The sequence below is a fragment of the Schistocerca nitens genome, chromosome 4 (genome assembly GCF_023898315.1).
Source record: "Schistocerca nitens isolate TAMUIC-IGC-003100 chromosome 4, iqSchNite1.1, whole genome shotgun sequence".
NCBI lineage: Eukaryota > Metazoa > Arthropoda > Insecta > Orthoptera > Acrididae > Schistocerca > Schistocerca nitens.
Window position 1 is genome coordinate 251105079 of NC_064617.1, and position 27518 is coordinate 251132596.

The window sequence follows — 27518 nt, forward strand, 5'->3', positions numbered from 1 at the left end:
GTAAGCAATATAGGTTACCGAAGCACCTACAGCCACTGGTAGAACATTCCATACACAACCAACTGGCAGAAGGCATAATTGAACACAGTGATAGTCTCTGGTCAGCAAATATTGTAATCGTACCTAAAAACGGAACGGGAAGTATTAGTCCTGTTGTGATTACAGGTACTTGATTGAGCGGATAGTAACTGATGGATATCCAATTCCTAACATTACTGAAACGCTGTATAATTTGGGGCAATGTAAATTCTTTTCCACAATGCATTGTGGAGTGATTATCGCCAAATCGATGTGTTCCCAGAAAGCAGGCCTACAACAGTGCTTACAGCACTGTCTGGTCACTACCAGTACCACAAAATGTATTTTGCTTTAAAGAATGCTGTTTAGCTAACATCGTAGATTTTGCCAAGGATTTAGATAAACACATGAAACGCCTGAAAGAAGTGTTCGGTAGATTAAGTACAGCTCGTCTCACGCTTAGCACTGACGAATTCCATTTTGCATGCTCACATGTTAATTACCTTGGGCATATTATTAGCCAAGATGGAGTGAAGACAGATCCTCATCTGACTTAATGTATGCATGACATTGCAACTCTATAACATTTATGCAGTTACAATCATTCCTCAGGTTAGTGAATTGTTATTGAAAACTCGCCAAAGGGTTTGCAGGAGATACACAGATATTAACTAGATTACTAAAGAAAGGTCTTACACTTCACTGAACATCAGAGTGTCAAAGAGCAATTCAAAATTAGAAAAAAAAATGGTTCAAATGGCTCTGAGCACTATGGGACGTCACATCTGGGGACATCAGTCCCCTAGAACTTAAAACTACTTAAACCTAACTAACCTAAGGACATCACACACATCCATGCCCGAGGCAGGATTCGAACCTGCGACCGTTTCGGTCGCGCGGTTTGAGACTGAAGCGCCTATAACCGCTCGGCCACACCGGCCGCCTCAAAATGTAATGGAAATACTGACATCATATCCTGCTTTGGTTTTTCCAGATTTTACGAAAGAATTTCTACCATCATGCAATGCAGGCAGTACTGTCTAAGGTGCCCTCTTGAGTCGAAGCGTAGATAGAAAAGAGCATCCAGTAATACATAAGTCTCATCAGCTGAATAGAGCTGAGCGCAACTATTCTATAACAGAAAAAAGAATGACAGCTTTAATGTATGGTGTTTTGCATTTACCCAGTTACCTATATGCTCGTAAATTTAAAGTTGTTACAGAGAACATATCCTTGAAGTGGTTACTGGTACTGAAAGACATTTCAAACCGAATACAGACATACTTAGTAGTTAATAGAAACGTTGCAGTGCAACAGACTGGAAGAAGACACAAGAAGCCGACAAAGAATGCCAGTTATACAGTAAGCAGCCATAGTTTCTAATGGGCCACACGTTGACATTGTGCAGAACTCCTAATGGAAATTTATAAAATACACATGTCCAACTACTACCAGGTCACGGAGGTAAAAGAGCGAGTGACAAATTGCAGGTACACACATAAAAAGAAAGTTTTGCATCACCTCGGTTACGAGAGTTCCGGAACCTGTACAGAAAACTGGAGTAGAGATCAACATAAACATCTTTTCTGTCCTTTTTATTGCTCATGAAAACAACATCATACAGCGAGACCTTCAGAGGTGGTGGTCCAGATTGCTGTGCACACCCGTAGCACGTCCTCTTGCAATGATGCATGCTTATATTCGTCGTCGCATACTATCAAGAAGTTCATCAAGGCACTATTGGTCCAGATTGTCCCACACCTCAATGGCGATTCGGCGTAGATCCCGCAGAGTGGTTGGTGGGTCAATCTATCCCAGTCATGTTCGATAGGGTTCATGACTGGAGAACATGCTGACCACTCTAGTCGAGTGATGTCGTTATCGTGATGGAAGTCATTCACAAGTTGTGCTCGATCGGGTCGCGAATTTTCGTCCATGAAGACGAATGCCTCGCCAATATGTTGCCGATATGGGTGCACTATCGGTCGGAGGATGGCATTCACGTATCGTACGGCATCTTCCATGACCACCTACGGCGTACGTCGGGCCCACATAATACCAGCCCAAAACTGCAAAGAACCTCCACCTTGTTGCACTCGCTGGACAGTGTGTCTAAGGCGTTTAGCCTGAACGGATCGCCTCCAAACACGTCTTCGACGATTGTTGGGTTGAAGGCATATGCGATACTCATCGGTGAAGAGAACGTGATGCCAACCCTGAGCGGTCCATTCGGTATGTTGTTGGGCCCATCTGTACCGCGCTGCATGGTGTCGTGGTTGCAAAGATGGACCTCGCCATGGACGTCGGTAATGAAGTTGCGCATCATGCAGCCTATTGTGCACAGTTTGTGTCGTAACACGACGTCCTGTGGCTACACGAAAAGCATTATTCAACATGGTGCGTTGCTGTCAGGGTTCCTTCGAGCCATAATCCGTAGGTAGCTGTCATCCACTGCAGTAGTAGCCCTTGGGCGGCCTGAGCGAGGCATGTCATCGACAGTTCCTGTCTCTCAATATCTCCTCCATGTCCGAACAAAATCGCTTTGGTTCACTCCGAGACGCCTGGACACTTTCCTTGCTGAGAGCCCTTCCTAGCACAAAGTAACAATGCGGACAAGATCGAACTGCGGTATTGATCGTCTAGGCATGGTGAACTACAGACAACACGAGCCGTTTACCTCCTTCCTGTTGGAATGACTGGAACTGATCGGCTGTCCGACCCCTCCTCCCATTTAATAGGCGCTGCTCATGCATCGTTGTTTACATCTTTGGGCGAGTTTAGTGACGTCTCTCAACAGTCAAAGGGACTGTATCTGCGATGCAGTATCCACATCAACGTCTATCTTCAGGAGTTCTGGGAACCAGGGTGATGCAAAACTTTTTTTATGTGTGTAGATTTTGGTGGAAAATGTGGAACATTGTGTCAAAAGTTGCATTCTGTGTGTTGAATGAACAGACTTGAGACACCAGAGGAGATAACTCCAAGAGAAACGATTTCATGTGGTAGAAATTGATGAGTTAAGCCCATTAACAGAAGTCTAGCAGGGAATAAATATGTATTAACTATGAATGATCATTTTTCACAACACATAGTGATGATAGAAATACTGGATCAATAAGCAAGCACCATAGCTCAAGTCGTGGTTAACAACTGGGTGCTTCAACTTTGAGAACTGGAAACTGTAGTCACAAATCAAGGACCTAATTTTATGTCTGAACTGATGAGGCAATTATGTACCTTGTCTAAAGTTAAGAAGGCGCTTACCAGTCTATTTCACCTACAAGCGAATGGTCATATGGGGTGAGTCCATCATGCCATAGCAAAAACTAACACAGACAAGGATATGTGCTTAGGTTACATGTTACAACTCTAAAATCCACTCAGGAGCTACGAGGTACTGTATGGGTGAAAATTGCCATCACCTTTTGAAGAGCTACAGCTAATTTAGGAACTCAGGGTGAACATGAGAAACATTTAGCAAAGACATTGAAAGAGATATGGCAATGAGTAAAACATGTTAAAATGTAAGCTCCAGAGCATCAAGAGTGTATTGGACAAGGTAAGCTACCTCAGTATATAATAGGACACTAGGTGTTGCTAACAAATTCCTATACCTCAAAGAGTAAAACTAAGAAATTATTGACGAAGTTTCAAGCACCATACCAGATAGTGGACATGACTTCATGAGTAAAGGCCAAATTACAGTTACCAACCAAAACATTGGTAGTCTGTGTTAGTGAGATAAAATCTTTTAAGGGTGTTGTTGATGTGTTATGTGTTTGCCTTTACCAGAGAAAGAGAAGCTACAGTGCAGAAAAAAATTAACACATAGTGTACCATAAGCAATAATGGGCTGTATATGTTTAACTTTGTGTTAGTTTAACTACGATAAAGTTATCTTGCTTTGTTTGCTATAAAGTGTGGGAAATACACCTTGATCCTAAGGAGGGGGGATTCATGATAGTTTCTTTCTGCTAGGGGATGTCGACGATGATTTTCAAACATATTATCGTGACCATAGTGTTCTTACATGTATGTAACGCAAATGTGATCAAGAACCAACCCTTGGAAACTAGAATCTTATTTTCATGGCAATCACAAGTACTTCTCACAAACTACAGCGTTTTCTATTAGGATTACAGCAAGACGAAAAAGGAATTTCCAACATTGTTGCACGTACCTCTAACAAAAAGTAATGAAGCCTTTTTCTATCATATTTCGACAGTAAAGGTTTGTATGTATCAGGCTAGGATATACTTTGATATCAATTTCCTGCACTAGGTTTAAATGCTCAATAACAGTGTTTTATGATCCATCCATATCCACTCAAATGGAAACTTATTAATAAATGGGTACAGGTTCAAACTGGCAATGTATTACTAGTTTCAGAACAAAGGGATACTGACATTATGTCGAAAGGAGACCTCAGAAAGTGTATCAAGGAGTTAGTCACCATTCGGCAGCTCAAGTGGTATGAGCTGACAAGCACTTTGATACTTCAGCTTCGTACAGACCAGATGGCGTACCTAACCAGTGTGACAGGATCAGCATACATCATGATATCAGACTCCATGGCATCCAACACTGCAGCCCATCTGATGGGATAACGCAGGTTTTGACCACGGAGGGACAGAGCATGAACCATTGGTCACGTCCTATTTACAGTGATCTGATGCACTGGAAGCTCCTATGGTTTGGCCATTGGGCAGCCTGGCAGACTAAGACTTGTTAGGATATGCTTTGGCTGACACAGAGACCTCTGGCAGCCTTGAGTCTGGCACAGATGACAGCAGATTCCACTATGTTCTGTGTACTAACTAGCCATAGCTGAGACCACAGCCACGAGATGTGTATTGAACAACAAATTGAATGATGTTTAATGTTGTTTCACAAGCATCTAACGAAGCCCCTCAGGGCCTCAGGCTACATATCCTGTCAAAACAATGGGATGTCAATGGGTTTGCTACCACCACTCCAGTCCAGAGCATGAGCTGCTTTGATACCTCAGTTCTGTATGAACTAGAGTGCTTACCTAGCCAGTGTGACGACCCATCAGTCCATGAGCATGTGGCCACTACAAAGCTCTCAGTGGAGGGAAAGCTGTATTACATTTTGTGTTACAGAAAATTAATGATAGTAAACACAATGAAAACATTGAGCATCACACACACCACTGACTGCCATTCTCCACTGACCATCTTTCTCCACTGACGGTCGTCCTCCATTGATTACAGTTCTTCACTGACCCAAATTCTCCACTGACCATTATAGTTTACTGACCATAATTCTCCACTGACTGTAAGTCTCTATCATTTTAATTCACCACTGTCTATAATTCTCCACTGATCAGGATCCTTTATTTACCATTGTGCTACACTGACCATTATTTCGTCCATTGCTCATCATTCTCCTGTGACAGTAATTCTTAACTGAACTTAATGATTCGTTCTCAGGTGAGCATAATACTGCATTGCCATCAGTTCCTATTCATCATTCTTGGAAATTGGAAATTTGTGGTAAGGTCTTATGGGACCAAACTGCTGAGGTCATCGGTCCCTAAGTTTACACACTAATAATCTAACTTAAACTACCTTACACTAAGGACAACACACATACCCATGCCTGAGGGAGGACTCAAACCTGCAACGTGGGGAGCTGTGACAAGGTGCCTCAAACCGCTCAGCTACCCTCTGCAGCCTGATCATTCTTCTACACTGACCATTGTTCTACATTGACCATCATTCTACACTGAATATGATTCTCCACTGAGTATCATTCTGTCCATTGACCACCATTCCCCATTGGCTGTCATTCTCTACCAACAATAATTCTCCTTTCTCCAGAATTCACCAATGACCATCATGTTCCATTGATTTTAATTATAATCTGACCATAAATCTCCACTGATCACCCTTCTCTCCATCGATCATCATTCTCTCCACTGACCATAACTTTCTGTTCACCATTGTTTTCCCTTTACCATCATTCTTTCCACTCACAGTCGATCTTAGCTGACAATCATTCTCAATTGACCATAATTTTCCACTAACAAGAAGAGGTCCCCAGGGGTGGCGTGACTTTTTGAAATCATCGTTATCCTTGCGTAGGTTAGAGGCCCAGGTATAACACCTTTGATCCTTGTTTCATTTTGAATTTTGTTCATATGCTTCTCATTATTATTATTATGTGTTTTCTTTGTATTAATTTCTTTTGTTTTGTCATCTTATATTTTTGTCTACTTATTGTGTTCATTATTTCTATTTCTCATTTTTCTTGATTTTGTTTTCACTTATAATCCCTTTTCTCGCTGAAATCTTCGTCTACCTTATTTTGTCCATAGTGAAGCAAGAATTTATGTTTTAAATATTTGTGTGATGATCACCATGCAGAAAAATGTACATCTTGTAACGAAAAATTAATTTTTACTTCACTGCAAACTCAATATAAGTAAATTATTTTGCCTTTTTTGAACCAATATCTTTGCATTTTCTAATGTTCAAATCTTATGATAATTAAATACACATAATTAAATTGTTATGTACAGGAGAGTCCAAATAGGAAAAAAAGATTGAAAGGAAGAAAATGTGAGATCAAACTATAAAGTTAAAATGATACTTAAAATCACATGAGAGAGGACTAGAAATGTAAAAAACCTAAATGTGAACCAATCAATTTAATATAAATATCGATCGAAATCATTTTCGTAAATATTAAAAAAATAAAAAATGTCAAAGCACCTGAAGAGATTCGAACTCAAGTTTTTGCAAGTGAAAATTGCACATTAACCCTTATGCTATGCTACCATATAACTTAGCCCTTAGTAGCTGTAGAGGATCACACAAAATTCCCCAGGGTGAATGGCTTTAAGATGTGATATCTGGAACTCTAACCTGCTTCACTATATAAATCGTTTCAAAAAATCGATCCCACCCCTGGGGACCTCTCCTTGTGACCAAAATTCTCCAATGACTAACATTATACTTTGACCATCATTCTCTGTTGAACATCATTCTTCATTGACCATCATTATTCTCTGCCCAACATTCTCTTCACTGACAATCAGCCCCCCCCCCCCCTCACTGACAACAGTTCTCAATTGACCATCGATCTCCATTGATCATAATTCTCCATTTACCACCGTTCGCCACTGACCGTCATTCTCCAGTGGCCATCATTCTCTCCAATGACGATCATTCTCTTCAGAATGTAATTTTCCAATGAATATAAACCTAAATCAGCCATGATACTGCTTTGTCCGTATATCTCCATTGATAAACATTCTATGTAACGCATCCATCTAAACTAAACATCACTCTCCACTGGTGATCATTTTCTCCACTGACCACCATTCACTCCACTGACCGATAATCTCAACTGACCATAATTCTCCATTGACGATAATTTTCCAATGACCAAACTCCAGTATTGACAATAGTTCTATATTGACCATTATTCTCCATTGGACATCATTATCCATTGACCTTCATTATATCTTGAGCATCATTTTCCTCTGACGAGCATTCTCCGCACTTATCATCATTTACCTCATTGGCCACTGGCCAACCTAAGTGTTATGTGTACGTGATGCAAAGTGGCGTGCTTGGCAAAAGAGAGGCGCACAGCTGAGTATAGATTGGTGTCGTTTTCTAACAAGATTTTTTCCAATGTGGCAGCTCTTCTGGATGGTGGGGCATGTCACACCACCGGCTACACACAGTAGCAGATGGGGTGCCAGCATTCCAATCCACAGTACATAATTGGTTCGACCCTCTGAGGCTGAAATGGGGGTCGTAGCCAGCCAGCCCTCTGTGGGCCACTCCACTGCTCGCTACCATGGGCAGTCATCCTGGCTTTCAACACACACTGGAGGCATCCTGTGGTGAGGGCCCCAGATTCGGACGTCGGATCATGGGCGCTTGCCGTCGCCACATTCTCAGCCACGCCGTCGAGAAGAAGCAGCAGCTGGCTGCCTGCAGCTCACACTGAGCAGTGCTGAGTCGGCAGGGACGCAGACTGCTGAGCCAACTCCCGGCATTCTGATGACGACGCAACTCCGCTAGTCATAGAAGGTCGGCTCGACACAGCATTGCATTACATGGGCCGCTGGGGTCATACTTCAGTATTGTGGGGCTCTGTGACGCAGACCAAGAGGATCGAGGGCACTGTAGCTAAAAAACAGTAAATCACTTGGGAAGCTGGAACGAGTCCTAATACGTTGCCTTCTACCTCTTCCCACTACATTTTGGTCATCCTGATACATTTGGTGTCAGGCATCTCCTGGTACCTCCCACTGCAATTGTCTCTACCAATTGTCATTCTCCATTTACTATCATTCTCCATGACAATCATCCTACATTTATCATAGTTCTCTACTGATCATCATTCTTTTCACTGAGCAACCTTCAGTCCATAAACCTTAATTCTTAGTTCACCATTACTTTCCATTAGCAAAAATTTTCCAGTGACAGTAATTCTGCTTTGATTAACTGTTTTCGATTAACCAATATTCTTTTCAGTGACCATGAATTCCCGCTGACCATCATTCTCCATTGACTATAATTTTCCATTGATCGTAATTCTACACTGACCATCATTCTCCACTGAACATCGTTCTCCACTTACCATCATTTTCCATTGACCCTCATTCTCCTTTGATCACAGTTACACATTGACCAAAATTCTCCAGTGACCATAATTCTCCATTGATCATAATACTCCACTGACCATCATTCACTGTCGATAACAATTCTCTCCTGACTATAATTCTCCATTTCCCATAATTAATTATTTATGATCATTCTGCACTGATCATCATTCTCTCCATTGACCATCCACTGATAACCATGCCGTTGGGCACCTATAAGATGCGATACATCCACTGACTATCATTCTCTCCACTGACATCATTCTCTCCACTGATTTTAATTCTCCATTGACCATCTGTCTTCATTAACCACAATTCTCCATCCATCATAATTCTCCATTGACTAGCATGCTTACCAATGACAGTCTCTTCACTGACCAGAATTCTCCAAGGAGCATCATTCTCCATTCTTCATAATTCTCCACTGTTCATCATTCTACATTGATCATCATTCTCCACTGACCATCGTTCTCTCCAATGACCATAATTCTCTCCAGTAACCATAATTCTCTCCTTGGAGCATGATTTTGGATTGACTGTCATTCACTATTGACATTCACTCTCCATCCAATAATATGCAACTAACAGTGGTCATATATTTCCACATCTGTTTCACCTGGTGCACTGCCTCGTCATTAATTGTGATAGGTGATGACAGCACCCAGCATAAACTGAGCACCGGTTATGCATTTAGATACAGCTGTAATGCTTAAATGTTTCATTTGAGGGTGTTACAGCAATAGTAGGCATAAATACTTACATTCTGAATGCCTAACTGTCTGTGTTTACCTAGTATTTGAACCTGGTCAGGTTAATTTCGATTTTTAGTCCTAATGTTAAATCTGAATTGTCTGTTATCTGTTTTTTATCCATGTCAATACGGGTATGGTTAATATTGTTTGTGGATGATGGTGGCATTGTCATACAGTGATGTCCCATATGTGCTCGATTTGAGGCAGATCTGGCAGGTCAAGGCAACATGTCACCTCTCTGGATAACATGTTGGATTACAACAGCGGTATGTGGGAGAACGTTATCGTGTTGGAAAACACGCCCTGTAATGCTGTTCCTGAATGGCAGGACTACAGGTCTAATCACCAGACTGACGTACAGATTTGCAGTTAGGGTGTGTGGCATAAACACGAGAGTGCTGCTGCAGTCATACAATATCGCATGCGAGACCATAACTCCAGGTATAGGTCCAGTGTGTCTAGCATGCAAACAGATTGGTTATGGGCCCTCAACTGTCCTCCTTCTAACCAACATGCGGCAATCACTGGCGTCAAAGCAGAATCATCTTTCGTCAGAAAACACAACAGACCTCCAGCCTGCCCTCCACTGAGCTCCCCCTTTACACCACTGAAGTCGCAAATGACGCTGGTTTGGAGTCACTGAAACGTACATTACAGGGCGTCTGGCTCGAAGTTGTACGTAAAGTAACCTATTTGTAATAGTTCGGTGTGTTACGATGGTAACAGCTGCTGCTCAAATTACTACTGCAAATGCAATATAATGTGGCATACGCTGAAAACGATAGTGTTCCATATTGGCAGTGCCACTGGTCGTGTGGAGCCTGGTATTTCTGTGACTGTACATATCGTCACCACCGCTACCAACAACCATATACAGTTTTTACTATGAAAAACAAAAGCGCAACACCAGGAAGGAGTCCTGCGACATAAACGAAAGTTGGTAGGTGTGTTTCTACACCGGAAAGGTGATGTCGATTCAAATATCGCGCCGGTCGCATAAGAGTGACGCATGTGGATGCAAATGAGGTTGTGTGTGTGTGTGTGTGTGTGTGTGTGTGTGTGTGTGTGTGTGTAGAAAATAGCAGCGTATCACTTGACAAACACTATTTTACTCCATGTAAACATATTGCATTTTTTTGTATTGCTGACGCATTTTTGAACAAATATTTGACTTGGAAAGAATATGGTAACATTTGACAAGCTCCATAAATAATTGATTTGAGCCTTTACTGTGTCTTACACTATGATACAGGAATCAAACTTTGAGCATTTATCAGTGCAGCCATATGTTGGCGAAAACAGATAACAGAGACATAAGTCTGTTGTTGGTTATATTTCGCGATTTTTCAGTTTTTCGGAATAGTATTTTAAAGTAAAACTCACCTTTGACACGAATGTATTATTAATTCGTTAATTACATTGCCTAAAAATAAGCAAATGTTGTACTTTAGTTACTTATGGAGAATATGTTTTATACTAGCCTTATTATTCCATAGTAAATAACACTAAGCTTACAGTGAAATTAGCAGAAGCGCCTCCTCCCTCTCTTCTGCTTCCCTTCGGTGTCTCTGCACTCCCTTCTGCCTTGTCTTCCCTCTTCATCTCCTGCTCCACCAGTCTCATGCCTCTTAGTGTACTCGCTGATGCCCCTACTCTCTTCATTCCGCCGCCTCCCCTGCTGCTCCTTGCTCTTTCCCTCCTTTTCTATCCTCTCTGGACTCTCCCTTGGCAGGTCCCACCTGGCAGTTTTACTCTTAATCGTGTGTGCTCCAAGAGGGTTTTAAGTGTGTTGTTTTGGAGTGTTTTTCATACTGTGGCCGACTTTTAACCTGCGCATGTGCCTTCAGTGTCTTCTTTGTGTTTTAAGAATTGCAAACTGTGTTGTTTAACTTTATATCGACTTTTTAAATTGTCTCCCCATGAACGTCTCCATGTCAGTGTATTTTTCCCTCCATTATCTCCCCTTACTCTGTTTTATGTCCCCCTTTTCATCGCCTTATATGTAACATTTTATTCAGTGTATTGTGCCGCTGATAGCTCTCCCATGCCCATATGGGGCAGGGGAATGAAATCACAAAAAGAAAAAAATATATATATATAGCAGATGCGATTGGCTAATGAGTCCACAACTGAATTTTTTAGTCAGTGAAGAAAGCATAGATGACAATATTTTTTCATCGTTTTACATTATTCAGGCAAGATTATGTGTTTTAGATACCGCAAACGTAATTGTTCGAAAAATGATTAACATCCTTTTCAGCACAGCCAAGTTGGCTATTTTGTGAATGGCAGTTTCATTTTAAGGGCTGCTAAAAACAAATCTCTGATGAAAGGAGACGAGAGGGAGATGGTACATTATTCAATGTGTGTGTTTATGTTATTTTACGTAAATTTATCTGACATTCACGGATATTATCAACTTGGAGCTATTTTACGCAAGATTTTAATATTGTGCTAGAGGTATTTTATAAATATATTTGACTTATAAATGGATGAGAGGGTGGGATGGGAGATAACAAGAAACAGCTGAGCTGCTTCTTTCTCTTCTTCTTTTGCTTCAGGCTCCATATATCGACTCCTTGGCAAAGCCTCTTCGAAAGGTTTCCGTCTCGATCTTTGCTGGGCGGCATGGATCCAACATTTTCTCACATCTTGTTGGATGGCATCTCTCCATCTCGTCAGAGGTCTTCTGACACTTCTTTCTGACTCCCTTGGGCGCCACTGTATCGTTGTTTTGGCCCATGTGAAGTTGTTCCCGGTTACTTGTCCTATCCAACACCATTTCAGTATATCCGATCGACAATGTCATAGGCCTCCGTTCTTCTCGTTACCTCTTCGTTCCTGATCCTGTCTCTCAAACTCACACCAAGCATTTCACAGACCCGGAGCCTGTTTGCGTTGCTTGTTGGAAGTGTCATTGTATCAAGCCCCTTTGTTGTTACTGGTAGGATGCATGTGTCGTAAACATTACTTTTTTATATTTTTAGGGGTAGTTGGACGGTGGAGAATATAACCAAGTTTCCTTAATGCCATCCACGCGATCTCTGCTGCCTGGTTGACTTTCCAAAGATGGTTTCTATGTCCAACAGGAAGTATTCATTTATTGCAGCCACAGCATGGTTTTCGATGGAGACCGTGATATTGACTGTGGTCTTGACTTTAGTCCTTTGAAGTACAATTCTGAGGCCTACAAAGCATGTTTAAGTTTTCAGATCATTGTTAACTGTTTGTGCTGCAAAGTGAAGATGTTTTAGACCTTTTCCATCTATGTTGATACCTTTCTCTCCCAAGGACAGACGCTCTAACACATGCTCCAGAACCAAGATGAATAAGTTAGGTGAGATTGTGTCTCCTTGTCTGAGATCTTTTGTCACAAGGCTGGTGCTAACACTTTGTTTTACATTTCCCACTTGTACAACAGTGCAAGTTCCACCATCTTGGGTCTTGATTGGCTGTTGCACTTCAATGCTAGGCTGTGATTACTAGGCTATGACTGGCTCGAGATGGTATGGAGGAGTGGGTGGAAAGGGGCAGATTTCGTTACGTGGTAGATAAGAGCGGACGTGACTCGACATGTGATAGGTAAGAAGGGCATGGCTGCCGGCATCTGAGATTATGTTGTCAGCGACCTGGATCGAGTTATATAAAGAAAGTAAAACCTTATGACTTGTAAACAAAGTGTTCCAGAACATGTCTAGGCTTCCTGCTTTGACTCACAAGTACAACCGACTCTTTTAAAATAGCACTTTGTTTTTTAATTCTAAGTAATATGATCTGAAAAGTTGATGAGGTAAATTTTGTTCATTGTGAGCCTAACATTACGATTATGCATTGTCATAAAGATAAGAAAAACAATCTGTCTTTTGCAACTGAATAACTTATTTGCGTCACGAAACATGTCTATCCTATCTATGCCAGGCATCATCAGTTCTAATAAAGAAATTTAGTGAATTATGCATATTTTAATAGAATAACTATAGTGATTCTTGGCAGTTCATTTACATTATCTATATACAATTATATGATTGTGTCTTTTTTTACACTTACCATCATTATTTCATCCTTTTCATGTATCTTGTTGTTCTTCTGTATCTGCTGGATGCATGTAATCCAGGTTTCCAATTGATAGGTCATATTTAAACATTACATTGCGCATAACCTATTTGGTTCCATACTGCACTGGTCTTGCTCACAAGCTGTAGGACTAACTGAAGGATGATGGGAGATATAGAGGGTGAGAATAGAGTGGGATGCCGGGATGAGGATGGAGTGAGGAAGGGCGTGGGGCACTATGTGTGTTTTTTGTTTTTTTATGGTAAACAAGAAAACCAAAAGAAAAAAAGGAAGTTAACCAAGAAGCCCTAGCAATTAAGTCAATATTGAAAACGCTTCAGGAAAACTGGGTGGTGGCAACAACTACAGAAACAGACAAATTAAAACTGTAATGCTATTGGATACACGATAATATGTGAATAAACAGCTGTTGCAGATAAATTATTTTGATGAACTGAAGTGTGATCCAATTGATAGATTTCCAATGAAACTGAAAAAGAGATTTAAAAATGTCAAAAATATATCACAAAATAAAAGAAAGAAAACTTAGTGATAAGTGTAAAGTAATATGTTACGTATTTTGGCCATATAATAATTTGTACTCTAGAGAAAGTTGTTTTAAATTTGCTACCAGAGAAAGTTAGCACACCCTTTTAGAGGTTTTGAATTCACTCAAGATTTACGAGGGTCACTCCAAAAGAAATGCACACTATTTTTGTGAAAATACAGTTTTCATTCTGCATGTGTGAAAGTTTTACAGTGTGTGGATACATCCTTCCCGCTTGTTTTCAAACTTAGTTCAACCTGTTCCCGTGTGTGGCGCCGTCACAGCATGTCTTCAAGATGGCTGCTATACTTCACGTTCGTTAGAAGCAACGTGCTGTCCTAGAATTCCTGTGGTGTGAAAACGAGACAGTGGGAAACATCCACAAGAGGTTGAAAACGGTGTATGGAGATTCTGCTGTCGATCACAGTACAGTCAGTCAATGGGCAAACAGGTTACGTGATGAAAGCGGGCACGGCAATATTGAGGATTGTCCTCGCAGCAGCAGGCCTCGTACTGCACACACTCCAGACAATGTGCAGAGAGTTAACGAATTGGTGACTGCTGACAGACGCATCACAGTGATCACGTTGGGATAGGGGAAGGAAGTGTTTGCAGAATACTGAAAGTGTTGGCGTTAAAAAAGGTTTGTGCCAGGTGGGTTCCCAGGATGTTGACAGTGTCTCACAAAGAAACACGAAAAACGGTATGCAGCGAACTTTTGGAACAGTACGAGAATGGTGGAGATGAATTTCTTGGAAGAATTGTGACAGGTGATGAAACATGGCTCCATCATTTTTCACCAGAGACGAAGAGGCAATCAATGGAGTGGCATCATGTAAATTCACTCAAGAAAAAAAAATTCAAAACCGCACTTTCTGCTGGAAACGTTATGGCTACGGTGTTTTTCGATTCCGAAGGACTCTTGCTTGTGGACATCATGCCAAGTGGAACCACCATAAATTCTGATGCATATGTGACGACACTGAAGAAATTTCAATCTCGACTGGGTCGTGTTCGACCACATCGGTAAAAGCAGGATGTTTTGCTGTTGCCCAACAATGCACGGCCACATGTCAGTCAAAAAACCATGGAAGCGATCACAAAACTCGGATGGACAACACTGAAACGCCCGCCTTACAGTCCATGTGACTATCATCTCTTTGAGAAACTGAAAGACTCTCTTCGTGGAACAAGGTTTGAAGATGATGACTCCCTTGTGCACGCTGCCAAACAGTGGCTCCAACAGGTTGGTACAGAATTTTACCGTGCGGACATACATGCGCTGGTTCCAAGATGGCGTAAGGCAGTTGAGAGGGATGGAAATTATGCGGAGAAATGAAAATATTGTTCCTAAAGGATGTATCCACACGCTGTAAAACTTTCAAACATGTAGAATAAAAGATGGACTTAAAAAAAATTGTGTGCATTTCTTTTGGAGTGACGCTCGTATTATTGCAAGAGTGCATAGGAGTACATGAAATGATTACATTTACAGATCCATCGTATAAGCGTTTCTGAGGTACCAGTTATTGACCCATGCTGAAATACCCAGTTTAGTACATGGCGTAGCCTCCACGGGCCGCAATGCAGATGCTTAATCTGGCATCCACTCGACCACATATATGCCGAATACCGTCGGGGCATTCTTTATGCCACGCCTGTTCGACCTGTTCACAAAGTTCTACGTGACCCTCTGATGGCATCAGTCGAATCTTGACGATGATGTGGCGTGAATTGAAGATGGGCTAGAGGTGTGTGTGTCCACAGTCCCATCGTTAATAACCGAATCACAACAGTTCATGTTGACACGTATGGGCTGACAAGCTCTATTATCTGTGCTGTGGTAGCTGTACGATATGCCCTTATAATACGACGAACCTAGAAAGCGTCTGTGCTGTGTGGACACCCAGAACCTCGTCTACGGCTTTGTGAATATTCACGTGATCTATGATACCAGCATCGTTGCAGAACTGACGCAGAACGTCCAACTTGTGTGGCGACTCTCCGAAAGAACCATCACGCCCCTAAGGAGGCCACACTTTAAATAATACATCGAAACAGCAGAAACAATGGTTTTGATTTCTGAACAAGCAGCTGCCGGTCGCAGTAGTCATCAAATGTTAGTATTGTTGGTGAACCTCAATGTGCAGCCATCATTTCTTCAGCAAGCTGCACTCAAGATTTCCTCCAAACAGTCAAAGAAGACTTCCAATAAAACACTTGCGCAGATTAGTAAGTAGCCGCTACAAACCATCCAGATAGCAATAAACTCTTATTTCCAAGATTTCTCCGTTTGTTTCGAAACTGCGATGAAGACAATCAACCTTATAAAGACAACCAACGTTTCTCGTTGTCAGCCGTTGAGAATGAAGGCCTTTAGAATCTAAAGAAACGGTTGCTGTTCCTTTGTGCATAATCACTCGTAAGACCTACTCTTAGACACCCGCTAGACAAAAAATAAGAGGATATTTCTTGAAAATTTTAATACAAAACTGCCCACTCTCTGCTACAGGAGACATAACTTTGAGAACAGATATTTGGCCCGATACTTTAGGTATGAAAAGGTTTATAGATGTGACTGCACATTTAGGAATAGATTCGAAACTATTTTAAGTTACCCTTTGCGTGTACGAATTACACCAAAGACGCACCTCATAGTGTATTGCTGCAATGCTCTCAAAGGCTTCGCAAGAAAGGTGATAGACAAAGAGAATGTGGCCGCTGTTATTGCCCATAATGCTACCAACGTTGTTAATACATCGAATTAGCGTTCTGTCAAAAGAAACACATTCCATTTTCACTGACGGTAATGTTTCAAAAAGGGTGAATCCCCTTGCAGTGCTTCAAGTCATATTGCGAAACAACCTCTCGCCACCGCATCGTGAGGAAAGTCTTGTGCAGTGTAAAGTCAGGTTAAAACACACAACTCAAGTGACGCCACAGCTAACATATACTGCAGTGGCACTGCAGCTGCGTGTGTGAGTACTGAGTTGTCAGTGGCGCACTCAAGAGATACCACTTTTGTCATGCCACAAAAAGTTCACCTCCTTTGTACTTTCTGACGTAACTTTCCTTCCCCCATCACCGGATAGCGTCAATCAACTGTTATTTCTTGGCTGAATTTCGAACTACCGTTGCTCCGCTTTTGTTTTCATGTTTGTAATTTTGCCCTGTGCGTGTGTGTGTGTGTTATGCAGTGTCAGAAAATGGTTAAAATTCATTGTGAGAAACAACTGTACAGTTTCTTGAACTGTTCGAGGATCGACCTTATTTGTGGAAAAGAGTACTACAAATAGAGGAGCTTAATAGATCAAGGATTGCTTGAAATTGTGGTTGGTACATGGGAAAACGTCTCTATTTGTGATTTTCCATCGCAAAAGTGAAAATAACAAACATTCACAGTGCCTGTGTGAACAGAAACAACGTGTTAAAATCTTGGAACAGTGTCTCGTATGCAGGTCCATCTAGGCACCCAAAAAGATTGATTTATGAAAATGCATGATATGAAATAGTTTTTATTTAAAACTTGGCTCTTTCTTTTACTTGTGTTTAGTACTGTACTTCGTCAACACAAACAATTGATCTCTTATGTTGTATGATAAAAATAGCAGTCAGCGTAATAAAATGATGTGCAGTATGATTTCATTCTGTATGGTGAGTTCCAAGCACCTCTGACAATATGCTGTGTGTCTTTTTATTATAAATTGTATACTTCCATGACCAGGACAACAAAGTGTTTATTTTAATAACAACGTATTACTAACTTTTTACATTCAAAGATGCTAGGACTTAAAGGGCTTTGTCATTTCAGTTATGAGCAAATAATGGTTAATTTATTTGATGAAATTATATGGTATTTCTGTAATCTGATTCATAAATGAGACCTTCAACTCGAGGTACAAGCTGTTGTGTATGTCTGTGCACAAATAAATTTGCTCTCAGCTGGGATCCTCCTTGAGCAAATACAATTATGTCTTATTTTAACCAGACAGGTTTCGCTGAAGTTACGGAGTCATCAGCATGTGGTAACAAGAAATAAAATAAAAAACCTACTGATTATGCTGAACTTAAGCAAAATGTGTGGATAAAAGTAGACAAAATTGTTTTTACTCAAGGCAGATCCCATCCAAAAACACGTTTACGGTTAACGTTTATTTGTGAGTAAACAAGTATTACTGAAAGTTAGTAAAAGGTGATTTTGTAGTTTGACAGCAACACGTTTAATTCTACAAATATCGAAAATTAAAGCAATACTGCCTGTGTAGTGATATTCCAGTAGTGGCAACATAAATGCACTTAAAACACCTGTCCAGTGGGTTTGAGAAAGAATGTAATAATGTTTCCGGTAGCAGTATAATTTTGGCTTGGCAATAGCTTTTAATAAATGATTATGAGTATCCAGTCATCAGTTATGTTACAGTGTCTTTTAGTGTACATGCAAAACCATAGCTGTAAAATTTGGTCTAGAAAAATTTTAATATTTCGTCTTATTTAACTAATGCCGGTTGCGAGAGTGAAAATATTAGTTTTCAAATATATAAATATCATCCATTGCACGAGACAAGAACTTTAGAATTATCCTTCTGGAACAGTACTGCGTCTTTTATGTGACTATAGTTTTTTTTTTAATAGAGTTCAATATGCAGCTAAACAACTGTACTGAATGTTTTTGTCATTTGGAAATGATTTACGCATGAATTTTCGTCTTCTATTGCTAACTCTTTTGTATATATGTTTGTAGTCCCTATTTACCTCCTGCGTAATATCCATTTTTTGTATCCGACATATTCGTTTTCTTCTCTTTGCTTTCAAGCCTTGGTTCAGATCTAATGCCACAATCTGAGCTACTACAAAGCACCCTATCGAATTATTAGCTGATAGTGATGCTGGCCCGTGTAACTTTCCCTCTCCGGCCGAGAAGAAGAGTTACGTTGGTAAAGGAAATTATTTGAGAATGAAGATATATAGACTCATACTCCGCTGCCGGAATAACAGGCTGACAGTTTCTAATTCGCGACCGCGTGATTATTAATTATTACAGAAATACCAATTTCATTCGCGCTTGGACATCGCACCTTGTAGCGAAATAAATAGCTGTAGGATGTGAAAAACTTTGCTCCGTTAGTAGCAGTTCTGCATGAGATGTAGAAGATGGTTTGTAATTGCCTGTCGGCAAGCCGTTATTCTGGAAAGTTACAAGTCTTCTAGAAACCGGAACCTCTGGTTTATCAACTATGAAAATGAACACACACACACACACACACATACACACACACACACACACACACACACCATTTTCATTTAATGCAGTTATCATTATCAAAGAACTGCAAATGCCTATATAACCAATGGCCAAGGCAGGAGAGAACAGATTAGCTGAAGGAGAAGAAGGAAAAAGAAGTGTAACAAGTGATGAACAACTTACAAAAATTATCAGAGAGTAAATTTTGTTGGTTTTTATCGCAGTTACTGATTTATATTTAGTTTGACTTCTCTGGCCATGCGTATAAAAGTCATTCAATTACAGGTTCCTAATAACATTTATAATACAGGGTGGCTCACGAAATGTGTTACCATTTTGTTTTTAAATATAAACTTTATTGTCAATACAATCTGAAAGGAACGTATACTACAATGAAGAGCCGTCCATGGAGATTTGTTCTACCTCAGCACATGCTCAATATGTCCACCATTTCGTTTCCTAACTTCCTTCAAACGAACACTGAAGTTAGTGATTCCTCTACGGGACATGTCTCCCGTAATTTCACTGCAAGCTTGAAGAATAAGTCTTCTAAGCTCCATTAAATCACGTGGACGTTTCGGGAAAATTTTTTCCTTTAGGTACCCCCAAAGAAAAAGGTCACATGGATTGAGGTCTGGATTATTGGGGGGCCAATTTTGTCCGTCATTGAAGCGACCTGGAAACCTGAGTGAAATGATCCGCATGTCGAAATGCTCGTGTAAAAACTCGAAAACAGTGTTTGCAGTATGTGGCCTTGCTCCATCTTGCATGAACCACTGCGTGTTGAAGGGCAAGGCAGTAGCAAGAAGCTGTGGAATGAAGCTATTGCGAAGCATGCTCAAATAACGCTCTCTGTTCACAGTTTCTTCAAAGAAAAAGGGTCCAATAAGTCCGTGACTGGAAATTGCTGCCCAGGCTGTAATCCTCGGAGCATAATGTTGTCGTTCATGAAGCACTTGTGGGTTTCCAGTGACCCAAAAGCGTACATTTTGTTTGTTAACCACACCGTCTAAATGAAAATGCGCCTCTTCTGAAAACCAAACGTTGTTGAGAGTTTCTTCCCTATCCTCCGACCACTGAGCAAACACACTCTGCTGCTTGTGTTCTTCAGTGAGCTTCCGTGCACAGGTCATCTTGTATGGGCACATATGGAGGTCACTTTTAAGAATGCGTTGAACGGAGCGTCTGGATATTCCCAGTTGCACTGCTGTCTTTCTACACGATTTCCCGGGACTTCTCTGTACAGCAACTCGTACCGCTTCAATATTCTCCGGCGAACAAGCAGGCTTAGGCCGAGGTCGCTTCGCTTCCAATACTGTTCCTTCCTGTACAAATTTTTCGTACAACCTGTGGACGGTCTTCTTGCAAGGGACCCATCGTGTGTTAAACTGTTGTCGAAAACGCCTCTGAGTCACAAGGTTTTTCGTTTCATGAAAAAGTAACACAATTGACGATCGTTGCTGTGTCGTCAGTCTTCCATTGTCAGCCATTGCTGCTTACTAGTGTCCTAGCGGCAGTATCGTGAATTACACGTTATTTCGTAACTCATTTGTTTTTCCAAGCTCTGCTGATACTGCTGTAGAGATCCCAGCGAGATATCTAATGGGCTTCGTAAATTGTGAAAAAAACAATTGGTAATACATTTCGTGCGCCACCCCTGTATAAAATATATACAGTATTATGAAAAAGGTAGTTGCTGCTCACTATATAGGAGACGCAGATAGGCACAATTTAAAGACTGTCAAAAAAAGAGATTTCGGCCTTCGTCGGAGATAGAAAACACATACATGCAAACGTAACTCACAAACATGTCCGCAGTCTGGCTGCTGTGGCAGATTTACGAATCATTTGATGTATCGTTTGTCTCGTGTATTGAAAATTGTGGCAGTGTGCAGAATTTTTGGCGCTCTGTGTGAACGGTAGCTCACTGCATCACAACAAATACCGGGAGCCGTGGCGTCACTTTAGTTGCATGTGTGAACACAGCTTAATTGCACGTTTACTTGTTGCGCTCGGGACAGTTTAAAGGATGGAGAGCAACGAGCCTTACGTGCTCTTTTCGCCTTCCACTGCCTTGGCAGGGAGTAACAGGACGCGGAGGGCAGGCGTTGTTTGCAGCGGAGCGTCGTCTGTTTTGAGTAATGATGAATGCTGTGGGTGATGCGAGCGGGCCGCCGGACATTTTTGTGCCACCTGCAGCGGCGCGGCGGTGATTGCCAGCTAATGGGCGGCTCTTACCGCCAGTATCGGGCACAAAGCGGGCCCGCCGACAAATGAGCGGCCACGGCGGCGGCGGCGCCTTTGATGCGCGGCTCGCATTGTTAGGCGGCGCCACGGCGGGAACGCCCGCACATCAAACGCCGCCGCCCGCGCAATTAGGGGCCTGGCGCGGCCGTGGCGCGGACTGGATTAGCCGCCGCCGCGACGCCGACGCTCCGCCACCGGTGGCAGCCTCTGGCGCCCCTCCACAGGTGTCGCGGAATCTGCCAGTGTGAACTGTCAGGTCTTCACAAGTCAAGCAAGTCGAGACGTGGCCAAAGCGGTGGGAGGGGGGAGGGGGGAGGGGAATGAAGAACGGGGATTTCAGGGATCCGGACCTCCTCTATCAAGTAAATGAAATTACACACGACCTGCCTCCCGTGCGGTGAAACTGAAAGATATAAGGGGCGATCGAAAATTTGCCGTTTGAAGGCATTACTGCAGCGTACATGCAACGTAGCGCCACTCTTTGCAGCAAGTTAGTTTGTGTGGCCATCCTCAGCAGCAAGCATATAAATACTTGTTTTGTAAATAAAACTGCCTTTTCCTGCTGCTAGTTACTTTATTTATCCCATACGCGTTTCGCTTTTCCTGGTCGAAGGCATCATCAGTGGGATCTATAACGATACAGTTTTGTTAGTTATAGATTATCTGCCGGCCGTTGTGGCCTAGCGGTTCTAGCGCTTCAGTCCGGAACCGCGCTGCTGCTACGGTCGCAGGTTCGAATCCTGCCTCGGGCATGGATGTGTGTGGTGTCCTTAGGTTAGTTAGGTTTAAGTAGTTCTAAGTCTAGGGGACTGATGACCTCAGATGTTAAGTCCCATAATGCTCAGAGCAATTTGAACCATTTATAGATTATCTAACAGTTCATTTCGCGATTTTTTGTAAAAAAAAAGTAATTACTTACGATTTGCTGATCTGTGTTTCCTCACATCTAGTCTGGAGGTCGCATTACCACTTTTATCACTGCCATATAATCACATCTTTGTGTTCTCGCCTTCCACACACTGTTCACCATGTTTCTCACTCTTTTTTGTGGTGGACTATTGTTCTTTTGTCACTCGATACAACTATTTCGTCGTACACTGCTTTTCACAGCATAAATGTTGCGACTCCATTACGTGTTTCATCTTCTTTGGTATGTTTACATATTTGTTGTTCGGTACTAACTTCTATTTATGTGTATGAGCGAGAGAGAGAGGGGGATAGAGCTGACTTTTTTTTTTGGGGGGGGGGGGGGTGGCAGGTGTACTAGATGTTAGCGAGTGGCTGAAAACTTTGGTGACAGCTGTTTTGACTTTTCGTTTCAATATTCTGTGGAGGGGTTCATGGATGAGTGAGTGTAAAGATGTTAGGTTCTATTATTATTACATTGTACAGTATTATCATATTAATACTTTTTGCGAACGTTATTCTATTATTCTATCTATTAGTGTAAATAATGAATTGCTTGGCATGTGTACTCGGTCATTCAATAGCATTTTCCCCTCTGCTTTGGTTTTGTGTATGTGGTAATTTTCTTGCATGGTCAGGAGGTGTTTTTTACTGTGGATTCTAATTATTTTCATATCATCTTCTCTAGTGATTGGTATGTGGTCATTTTCTGTTAGATATTCTGCAAATGTGGAGTGGTTTGTCCCATATTGTCTCTTATTAGCATCGACACTAAGGCAAGGGATTAGTGTGGCATTCCTGTCTTCCGATGTGCGTGCGGTAAATGCGGAAACGTGGACTATGGTGACGTTATTACCAAATGCGTCCAAATAAGACCAACATGCTGTTATCCCTTCTTGGCTGCCGAAGGACAAATATCAGTAGACATCTATCTGACAATGAATGTATGGGGCAGTACGGCTGTCGATGATATCCGTCATGGAATGGCGTGACAAGAGGTGCTCCTTTCCATGATAACGCATGTCCCCACATCACAGATGCTGTAACGCAGAAGTTCCGCCTACTGAACGGGGAGACACTCGAGCAACCGCGCCGTAGTTCTGGTCTCTCAAATGGTTCAAATGGCTCTGAGCGCTATGGGACTTAACATCTGGGGTCACCAGTCCCCTAGAACTTAGAACTACTTAAACATAACTAACTTAAGGACATCACACACAACCATGCCCGAGGCACGATTCGATCCTGCGACCGTAGCGGTCGCGTGGTTCCAGACTGAAGCGATTGGAACCGCTCGGCCACACCGGCCGGCTCTGATCTCTCCTCATGCGACTATCACGCCAGAGAGCCATTAAAAAAGGCCTCGTACGGTCAACGACTCCTGTCGGACGACGATGTGCAGCAGGTAGTTACGGGGCAGCAGGTCACGGTGTTCTACCAAACGGTTATCTTCACCTGGTGCGTGGGTAGGATGATTGCCTCAATGATCATGGCGATTTAGGCTGATTTGCTTACCGATTTTGGACTGTTCGGCCTTCGAACGGGAACTTTTGGGGCGCCCCTTATATTCCGATTTTCAGTCATACAACGGAAAAAGGATGTGCACGATCGTCAGTCAACAATGCCATCAATACATTTGAACTATCGACATATCGATAGCACTATCGGCTATCGCCTTTACCTATGCCTATATTAGAAGACTGAGGTGTATTTTGTTAGCAAAGAATCTTAATTCGTGTGGCAATGAAATGACATCGTATTGCCAAATAAAGAAGTATTTAACTGCACATTTTGGTATTTTATCATATATACTTGTCGCACACTTGCCGAATAACGAACCCACACACTGATGAGGCAAAACATTATGACCATCTGCCTAATAGCTTGTTTGTTCGTCTTTGGAATGAATTGTTTCACTGACTCTGCGTATCAGGTACCCGACAGTATGTTGCTGGGTTTCTGGGCGTACTTGGAATTAGATGTCTACGCACAAGTCATGTAATTCGCGTAAATAACGGGCCGCTGATTTGCCTACGCGATGATAGTGCCCTGTAGTGACCCTGATGGATCCCAAAGGATTTGCATCAGGCGGATTTGGGATTTTGTCGCCGAGACATCAGCATGGGATCACAATAACGCTCTTCAAACCACTGTAGCACCGTTCTGGCTCCATGACACGGACAATTATACTGCTGAAAGATGACATCGCCGTTGGGGAAGACATCCAGCGTGAAGGGATTCAGGTAGTTTGCAGCTGTCAGCGTGTCTTCGATGATTACCAGGTCCCACTCAAGCGCAGGTGAATGTCTCCCACAGCATAATACTACTCCCACCAGCATGAGTCCATGGCGTGCTGCACGTTTCGAGCCGTCCATCACTATGACAGTGTATGTGGAGACGACCATTGACTTCGTGTAGAAAAAATGTGATGCACCCGGAGAACCGACACGTTTCCACTGATCGACGGTTGAATTCCTTTGGTCCCGTTCCCACTGCAGTCGTAACTGACTATGTCATTGGGTCAACATGTAAACACAAGGAGGTGGTCTGCTGCCGAGTGCCATGTTCAACAATGTACGATGAACGGTGTGCTCCGAAATACTTGTTGTGTTCATTAGCATTGTGTTCTTTCGGCAGAGATGCCACAGATCACCATCTATCCTACGTTACTGAGCAGACAAGCCTCCGAGCCCCGCGTTCTGTGAAGAGTGGTGGACGTCCAACCATTTAGCGCCTATTGTCCTGCCTCTTTCCGTAGATGGTCACGATGTAGCGCGTGAACAATCGACCAGCTTCGCAGTTTCCGAGACACTCGTTCACAGTCTCTGCGTCATAATAATCTGTCCTTTGTAAAAGTCGTTTTTCTGAATGGATTTTTCTACTTGCAGCCCATATCTTCGGTAGAGTGATCCCCCGCCGGTGTCTGCTCCACTTACGTACTTTTGTTACCGCGTCACGTGCCCGCTACGCCACCAGGCTGGATCCAACGTCATGGTGGGGTCATGTTGTTTCGGCTTAGTAGTGTATATACACCTAACAAGTATTGTTGTAGGTTGTGTTCTGTCTTGAAACAATTGTACCGAAACTGTAATCGGCGTAAAATTTGTAAAGCGTTTGTCTACTGATGGAAACAACAAAAAGGAGGAGATATGCAACAAGATTCAAGTTAAAGGTCATAAAACGGGCTAACGAATCAAACGACTGTGCTGCAGTATGGGCTTTTGATGTAACAGAGAAGATGGTAGGAGTGTGGCGAAAGAATGAAGATGATATTTAAAAAATGCCAATCAAAAAGTGTTCTATGAGGAGAGGTATAGCCTCATGGCCAGATTTAGAAAATAGCGTTGCAAAATGGGTACAAGAATAGAGACAGAATTGTTATGTTGTTTCCAAAAATACGATTAATGATTATGCATTGAAGTGGGCACGAGACAGTCAAGAGCATGGCAAAGAGTTTAAAGCAACAGTAGGTAAGTGTAAATTGTTTCATGAACAGAAAAAGTCTGGTAATACGGGAGAAAATAAAAGTTGGGCAGAAATTGCCTAAAGATCTTGACCACAATGTTGCGATTTTTTAGAAGTTTGTTATTTGTATGAGGCAAAAATACAACTTTGCACTGTCTCGTATTGGAAATACGGCTGAAATATCGATGAAGTTTAGTATAATAAACAATAGAGCTGTGGAAACAAAAGATCAGAAGTATAGACCTTGAAAAGACCAGGGTTACAGCAGTGTTAACATGCATGGCAGATGGAACAAAGTTAAAACCTATTGTCATTTTCAAGCGGAAAACCGTATCTAAAATAAAATTTCCACCAGGCGTTTTTGCATGTTTTCACGAAAAGGGTTGGCTGGACGGGACTGGTGTAAAATTGTGGATGGAAAATGTGTAGCAGAGGCGACCAGGTACTTTACGAAGTCAACCAAATTTGTTGGTGTGGGATATGTTTCGCAGTCACATAACTGAGAATACCAAAAATAACAGAGCACGAAGCAATATTAAAATTGCTGTTATACTGAGTGGTTTGACTTCGATGCTGCAATCTTTAGACGTCTCTCTGAATAAACAATTGGATGGTGAATGCTGAAAAGTCGCATACGAAAGGTGAACCTATGCGTGATGCCTCACTTGATGTTTTGTGTGATATTGTGATCATATAATGGGAAAAACTGAAAGTGGAAACAGTGATCAAATCCTTCAATAAATGTGGGATTTCCAAATATGTGGATGGAACTGAGGACGATTTGTTATAGGATACTGTTGACGAAGGCACCCATATGATGAGCTTGTCAACAACGAAAGAGGATGTACTTGAGAAGCTACTTTCCTTAGATAATACTTGTGAGGATTTTGCAGCGTTGTAAATGAATTGGTCAGTAATTTATTTTATTTTATAATGATTTTAATTCATATAAATTTCAGTCTATGTTTTATATCTCTCGTATAAAAGACACCGATTTTGGGTGCCTTTTTATGCTTCAACTATCGTTTTATATGACGAAATATACGATAAATAAGAAATATCAAAAACATGGAGAATGGCGAAAAGTGCCAAATGTCATTGTGTACAGAGAAATGGAGCCCATTACAGATACTTTTCGGAAAAAAGGTTTTTTTTTCTCGTCACGTTATGAGAACACCAAACTCTAGATTATTAAGAAAAATTATAGAGAATCTTTGGAACATGAAGCAACAAGTAGAAAGGATAAAGGAGGAGCATGTGAAAGTGGTAGAATTAACCCTTGGCGATCTGAAAAACAAAACACAAAATTTAAAGAAAAACATAAGAATAAGATTTAAATCAAAAATAGACAAACGATAAACAATAGAAAAAGCTATTTATAGACGAGGAACGAAAAAAAATCAGAACGAATGACAAATTACTTGGAAATTTGAAAAGGAAACCTATTGAAGAAGATGACCAGAAAATGATTGACTGAAGTGGTCCAATGAGGCCGTAAAAGCAGAAGAAGAAGAAAAGACTTGGAGCAGGAGCCATTCAGACGCTTCAGGCTAGCAGAAGCGCTTTTGGAATAGGAGCCTTAATCATATAGTTTAAATTATAGGTCGAAAGAATTGAAGGTGCTGACATGATGGCGTTAGTCATTGT